Here is a 7,473-nt window from a genome sequence, read left to right as displayed (position 1 = left end):
GGCTTTAGATCAGTGGTTCTCAGTCTTTTTAGTGTCAAGGCACCCCTTGGAAAATGTCAGCTCTTAGCTTTCACTTGATTTTTGACTACAGAAAAATAATAGAGCAAGTTTTCTTCAGAGAGAGATCAGAAAGACCACAAGAGATCAGAATGTTTTTAATGTTAAGATTCCTGTTGAAATCTCTGGGTTTATCTTGTGAATTGTGCTTGAACACCTACCCGTGCTAACATTGCATGGCACTCTGTGGCACCCCTAAAAGGACTATAAGGCACCCCTGGGTTCTGTGGCACTGGTTGTGAATTGCTGCTTAACGGAAAGAAGTGCAATGTGTTTGACTAGTTCAAGGCTAACTGGTTCATGTAATGCCCAATTCAAACACTAGGTGTAGTTGCTTTATAAAGTTTAGTTGTCTGTAGATAACTTTAAAATGTCCTTCTCCACAAATGCTCCAACCTGCCTGTTAAATATAAAATAACAATGAGCTTATTAAAATCACCCCAGGGACTTTTGAACAAAGGAGCGGTTCCAGCAGAAGCTATTTTTCCTTATTCTCACCATCTTTTCTTCCCAGAGGAATAAAAGGTCATTATCTTATTCTGACTCAGAAATTTCAGTAGTGTTGTTTCTGGCTTTGCTATTGCAAGTGTCATTACCCGTGCAGCTTGTACCATTCACTTTTCTGAAACGGACCAGACTTGAACTTAGTGCACATGGTGTTACTTCAATGTCATTACCAGGATATTACTAAGGGCAGAATTTAGCTCCTTTGCCCTAACTTGGTTTCTTACCAGAGTTCTATGATTTGTTTCCAGCTCCCATCCAACTCTATTGACACCAACTCATCTGGCTCCCCTAAAAATTGTCTCACAAGCACCTGCTGTGGACAGCAAAACATCTTGCAAAGCTTGATGTGCTTTGGTGTCCCGGAATCGTGCTGCTAATTTGTGGTAAGCCTTGAACAAGCTGAGCCTTCTTGTGAGGTGCTATTGGTCTTGTATCATCATTCCAAACATAGCTGCAGCTATGTCTCTGTGCAGCCTTTCTTCTACTTCCTTGAAGGGAGTAGTGGGAACGCACAGCATTTATGAAATGGGTCCAGTAGCCCTGTTCTGAGCTTTTAAGAATCCCAAAGAACAGTTTAGTTTAAATAGCTTCCCAGAGCAAGTACATTTCCAACTCCTGAAATAGAAACTGATTGGGTTTTTTCTTCTTTTAGCCTTTATTGGCATTTACACAACCTGCTTCTGAGAAGCCAGTAGAGGTATGGCTGAGTGAGTTATGTTTACACATTTGAGCTTGTGATGTGTTCCATGGTCTCAGATTTCCACCAGGTCCTACATTAAAGATGTTCTTAAAACAGTACACAGAGGAACATTAGGGTCTGCTGGAGACACATGGGCTGGTTTGGTTTTGGGGTTTCTAAAGTCATTTTTCATGTCATTTAGAAAGATTGGGCTGGGGTTGGCACAGGTAGGATAGTTTGAGATCCACATGCCTGAACATTAATAATACAGTATGCTGCCATAGTTCTGTTGAGGTCCATGCCCATTCATGCAAGCATGAGGACCTGACACCAAGCCTGAGTAAAAGGGCTTTTGCCCTGGCTTACACAGAAGAGCCACCATTTTTAAGTATAGGGCGTTTAAGTTAAGTGAAGCAGCAACTTATTTTTGTAATAGGTGTTGAGCACCTGTGTCTCCCACTGATTCCACCGGGGCTACACCAAGGAGGAGCAGCTCCCATCTGACTTCTCACATTAGCAGTACATCTATTTCCCTGTGGCTGAAAGGTCCTTCTCAGCTATAAATTATCACTGTCACTTTGGAGTGGCATTTTCCTTCTTTAACTGTGGGAATCTCTTTCACGTGAGAATCCAGGACACAAGGGGCAGCAGGCTGCAGGCAGTCCAGATAACTCTGTCAAATGATGCATCCCTTTACCTTATTGAAAAGAAGGATAGCTTGGTAATACTTTATTAAATCAACTAAATAGTTGGGAGAGATGCTGACAAACTTTTAGGCTACAGTTGATCCAATAAAATATATTTTTAAACTAACCTTTCTTGTGTATTTCCTGGATCATCCCACCTACAACAACACAGCCCAGCAACATCTTCATGAAGATGGAGATAACTCCTGCTGGGGCTTTTAGATTTGCCCTGTTGGTATGCTGCAGCTTAGGAATGAGCTTTGAAATCGGTTTACAGCCCACTTAATAAAAAATGATTATCCCCATTAGGAAAACAAAGCAAATTGCTTGCTGGAGTTGGAAGGGAGCTCTATAAACATTAACCCTGATAGGTGGAGAGATTGTAAATGTCAAGGGAAAAAAGTAAATGCCATATGTTGGTCCATTGCACAATCTTTAGCTTCCTGCACGTGTCCTGGTGTGTGTGAGGCTTTAGTGAGAGCAAAGACAGTTCTCATTACGATGTCCAGCTTGGGTTTAGGAAGATCCTGTTGCATCATAGACTTCTTGCATGACTTTGAGCAAGTCGCTAGGATTCTTTGTGCCTCAGGTACCCATCAGTCAATGGAGATAATATAATTCAGCTGCCTTAGGTGCATCATTTGCTTTAAGATACACTTAGGGTATGGGCAGAAGGGACATATGGGTTGTGATTTCATCCCAGGGACATCTGAGTCCTCTCTGGCCTCATCAAGCTTCTCCTTGGTGCAAGAAATAGTAGTGAACGTACCTCCTATTTTGCTATCTTGATGGGGCTGGAGGAAATAACCTGTAACAGGCATAAAATTAATTCCTTGCCCAGAGGTCAAACTGTGTGTGTGTGCGCGCGTGCGTGCGTGCGTGCGTGTGTGTGTGTGCGCTCATGTTCAGAGCCTGTTCTCACTGTCAAAACTCAAGCTATGACCCTTGTGGCCCAAAGAGCAAGTCCCCTCTTGATTCCAAAAGGTCCTGCTGAGCTGAACGCCTCTCCACTGCAAGCTGTGCTCCATGTTACCACTCCCCTGCATATTACCATTTTCATGCATGCAAAGGGTGTGGCGGGGCTTATATTGCCTGTGATATTAAGCCTTAAAAACATTATTTAAACAGGAAAGAAACCATCAGGTATGGAAAAATACGAATAGTACATTCGTAGTATGTCCAAACCCAATTTCTTTCTGGAAGAGTGTGCAGTTTTTCGTCCTTGAGGCATTGTGTTGTCCTAATCAGCTTCTCTCTCTAAGCACTGTGCTTGGTTTACCCAGAGTTGTTTTGACACAGTCACCCTTCCAGAGAAGCCTGGGTGGATGGTGCTGAAATTTGCTGCCTTGAGCAAACAATTAAAAGCACTTAACTTACTAGAAAGCAGGATCACAGAATTCCTGATTCATTTGTGCCTCCAGACCTGGAGCTCTCAAGCCAAATGCCTCATAGCTCCATAGTCTTTCACTTAAAAAAAAAAAAAAAAGAAAACAAAACAAGTCTTAGCCCTTGGGAACAGGCTACCAGAAGTTATAGTAAGTGCTGAGAAGTCAAATCATTTGGAAATCTTCCTACTTTGAAATTTTTAAATTTCTAGTAAGGAGCACATTTGTGATGTGGGCAGTGATAATAGCATCTGAGGAAGGCCATTTGCATAAGTCATCCAAGATCACAGCGGTAAAGGTGTTTCCACAACATACAGAGAAACCAACAGACAGCCAGAGGAACTGAGGACAGAGGACTTTGAATGCACATCCTTTGGCCCTTTGTGAAGGTTGGGAATAAAAATCCATACTGAGCAGTTCTAGAATTTGTGAATGGTTGAGCATACGATAATTGAGGGTTATCAGGAGAGCCTGCTTCTTCTAAAATCATAGCAATTTCTAGTGGTTTCCGTCAGTTATAGATAGTAGTCCCCCAGTGTCTGGTCATCTCAGCTGAGAACCGGAAACAAAATTGTGTTCGAGCTTATTTCTTCATTAATTGTCATCACTGCTTGTGATTATAGGAAAGACGGAAATGACATGACACATTGCACTGTGCTAACACTTGGGTAATTTTTATCCCCTTCATAAATAGCTTGCCTTTTCATTGCTCTTTATTCTATGTAAGGACTCTACTTTATCATGATTTGTAAACTACCCTCTACAACCCCACTGTTAAAGCCATGGAAATGCAAATAAGTGGAAAACACAGCAGCAGTGGAAGAAGTTATCAAAATTGTAGATTCATTGTTAAATTGGAGCCCAGCTGTCACTGGATTCCACTTACTATCTCTGAAGTGAAGAGTTTTGTGGGCCAGGCAGATCAGGAAGTTGGGCTATGAGACAGAGAGCACCACTCTAAACCCTGCCTGTTCCAGTGGTGGCTCTTGGCACTGGATTTATGACCCAAATACCTTGTTCTGGGCAGATTTAAGCCCTCAGACTGACCATGACCTCTCCATTCAGTAATAAGCAAATTTAATTGATGCACAGTGATAACAGATAAGAATAATGCAAACAATTATATATCTACTAGTCCTAGAGTCAAGGTACATCTGGCCAGTACACCCTGAGATTCTTTCTTGAATGTCAGATGGCAGCAGCCTGGAGGTCGAAGGCTGACCCCTCTCCTCCCTTCCATGGCCAGTGTGGTGGGTGAGACGGGCTGATGGTATGCTCTCTTTCCATCGCAGCCTTGGGTTCCCCTCTTGCAGATCCTTTGCTGCTCTGAAATCCCTCCTTTTGTATCCTTTTCTCCCCTTTGATAACTCTTCAACTCTGGACATGGTTGACTGGTTTCCCTGTGGTCATCATACTGTCCACATTCTGTCCTGTAAGCCTGCTTTCTTTATTCCAACAAACCCATCACATGCACACATCTTACTTTGGTTATTTAACAGTCCTCCTAATTTGGTCTGTTCCCCAAAGCCAGAAATCCCAGGCCCCTCCATTTGGGTACTGTGACCTGGCGCCAGTGCTGCAGAGTCCTTTATCTCTGTTATGAAAGTATAATACATGTCTTCAGTTTCCCAGCCTGTGTCTGCTTGCTGCTTGCCTGTGGCAGACACAGAGGGCCTTGAAGAAAACTTTGTCACAAACAGGCATTTAGAAATCAATTAACTCTTGCTGTTGCCCCCGGACCATTGTTCTAATGCAATATCTACCTACAAGCCAGTTCCTAAAAGCCAACCTCTAAATACCATTTTCTTGCCTTTAGTGGCCAAAAAAAACACAGCTGGAAATAAAAATGAGCAGGTGCTTTCAATGATGGAAGTATTCATAAAAGAGAGGTGCTCATGTCCTCAAACCTACCATCAGACAAAGGTTGTCATGGATAGGAATGGGTCCTTCAGGGCCAGGCAGGGCAGGGGTTTGCAGGAGAGAAGTATATACCACTTCTGCCCATGTTGCACTGTATTTGGGATTAAAACAAGCAACTCTATCCTGTTGGGTTGTTTTGTGGCCTATTGCTATCACTGAATTGATTTTAAAATGGACAAGTATACTACCTTTGTCCAAGAGGCTGAGAGCAGCTATTTACCAGTGGCTTCCCCAGCACATTGGGTAAAGGTGGTTGGTCTTGTATGCTTGCAGCAATATAGGAAGGGGCTAATGTAACAGAAAACTCCTCATGTTCTCTGCTGTTTTTGTCTTCTGCAAGATGGGGCCAGATGTTCACAGCTTGAACATCTGTGTATGGATGATTACTGGTAATTGACCTTGGACCACTTGCTATGAGTGGGGAGGTGGTAACAGGTGAATCTCCTCTTTCAGAGAGAAAAACATTTCCAGTGTGATAGTAGAGCCTAGCAGTGTGGATCAGTATGGGGTAAACATATCTGTCAGTGGGACTGTACAGACCATTGATATTAATCCACTTGGTATAATACAGCCAGCTTATGAAGGGGTGGTGCTCATTCAGCTATTTCCATCCCTATGTGACTTGTAATGACAACACTGAGACTCAGGTGGTTTCTGACCATACTCTGGATCTTATTTTGGGATTGGATTTCCAGAGTAGGGGTTTGAGGAGCATACTGGTGACTTGGTCTAACAAGCAACTCTTCCAATGATGCCAGGAATTATCTCTCTGTCAAAGATTCTTTTATGGTACGCAGGGTTACATTGTAAAAATGTAGGAAAAAGGAAACTACAAGACACAGGCAGGATCTCATTCTTCTGGGCACGCTAGCTTGCTGATAGACTAAATGCAGCCTTGTGCTGCCTGATGTCATCCTTGAAAACCTTGATCAGCGTAAGTATTTGTGGAAGGGAAATTGGAGTCTCCTCCAGACCTTAGGAGGGTGCACACCCAATGTGACTGACTAACCCACTTCCCAGCATCTCTCAGACATAACAATATACTTTCTCTGCACCAGCCCGTGAGCTACTTTTGTCCTTGTCTCCAGATGCTTTCTCCCACTGCAAATCACATTCAGAGAATACCAGGGTGTCCTAACAGCCTGTGAGAGAGGATGTGCCTGTAACCCAAGCACACATTGGCCCAACCTGAGCTTTATCATTAAAATTGACTTTTAATAAAACGCTAATGACAGGATTCTAGTCCACCCACTGGGCACCTGAGTGGATTAGGTGTCTAGGTGTTACCTATTCCACGCTGTTCAAGTCCCTGATAATCCATTAATGCATCTACTTCTGTAACACATTGTCATCTTACCTTTATGGCTGATTACAAAAAAAGCAGTGTGGAGGAGAAAACCCACCTACCTTTTGTATTAACATATTTTCTGGGACTCAAGCACCATGGCATAGAATTGCACTCAGGTACCTAAGTGGAACAGAAACTGGCTCTGAATGAATACAAAGTCTTTATATCATCCAGCAGAAAAGCCAACAGTTGGTCCTTTGAACATTAAAATAGGCATGGGAGCATTGGAAGTCCAATACTGTGATAAAGGCTTGACCCTAAATCAGTGAATTTAATTAGAGTTTTGCTGTTAGCTTCAACAAGCACGGGCTTTGGCCATATGAAAATGTTTCCCGTTGTTCTAGTACCTGTGAAACTTCAGCCTTGCAAGTGGCTGAGCCTGGCAAACGTAGGCTGCCTCCAAAAACAATTGACTTGTTCTCTCTGCAATAAATTTTCCAACTACTATAGGGACAGGAATCAATTGTTTTTGGACTAGATTGGCTGGTGCCATTGTGCTACATCAAGTCAGGTAAAGGACAATAAACACCTTACTGCCGCTTTGGCTCCCCCGCCCCCCATTGATCTGAGACATCTTTTCACACCAGTCTTCGTGCATATGGATTGCAAAAGTCCCAATTTTTCATCCAAATGATCTTCAGCTCAGAAAATTTAAATAAAAAATATATGCTGATTATTTGCTTAGCTCTTGCTTCCACTTGGAGGCCTGTAGGAGAGGTGAGGGCAAAGTAAGGGTCTTTGACAAGTGAGTCAAAGACAGTGCAAGCATCATATAACATCATCAGTTCTCTGATTCACATTTATGTGTTCAGTTACTTGTCTAGCTGATCTGTAAGTATTTTAAGTAGACATTCTAAGTAGTGTCCTTCATTGTAGCAGAGAGCCCTAGAA

The sequence above is a fragment of the Gavialis gangeticus genome, unplaced genomic scaffold, assembly GCF_001723915.1.
Source record: "Gavialis gangeticus isolate Ggan-Ray unplaced genomic scaffold, GavGan_comp1, whole genome shotgun sequence".
NCBI lineage: Eukaryota > Metazoa > Chordata > Crocodylia > Gavialidae > Gavialis > Gavialis gangeticus.
The sequence above is the reverse complement of the archived record's forward strand: the minus strand, read 5'-3'. Positions refer to the sequence as shown.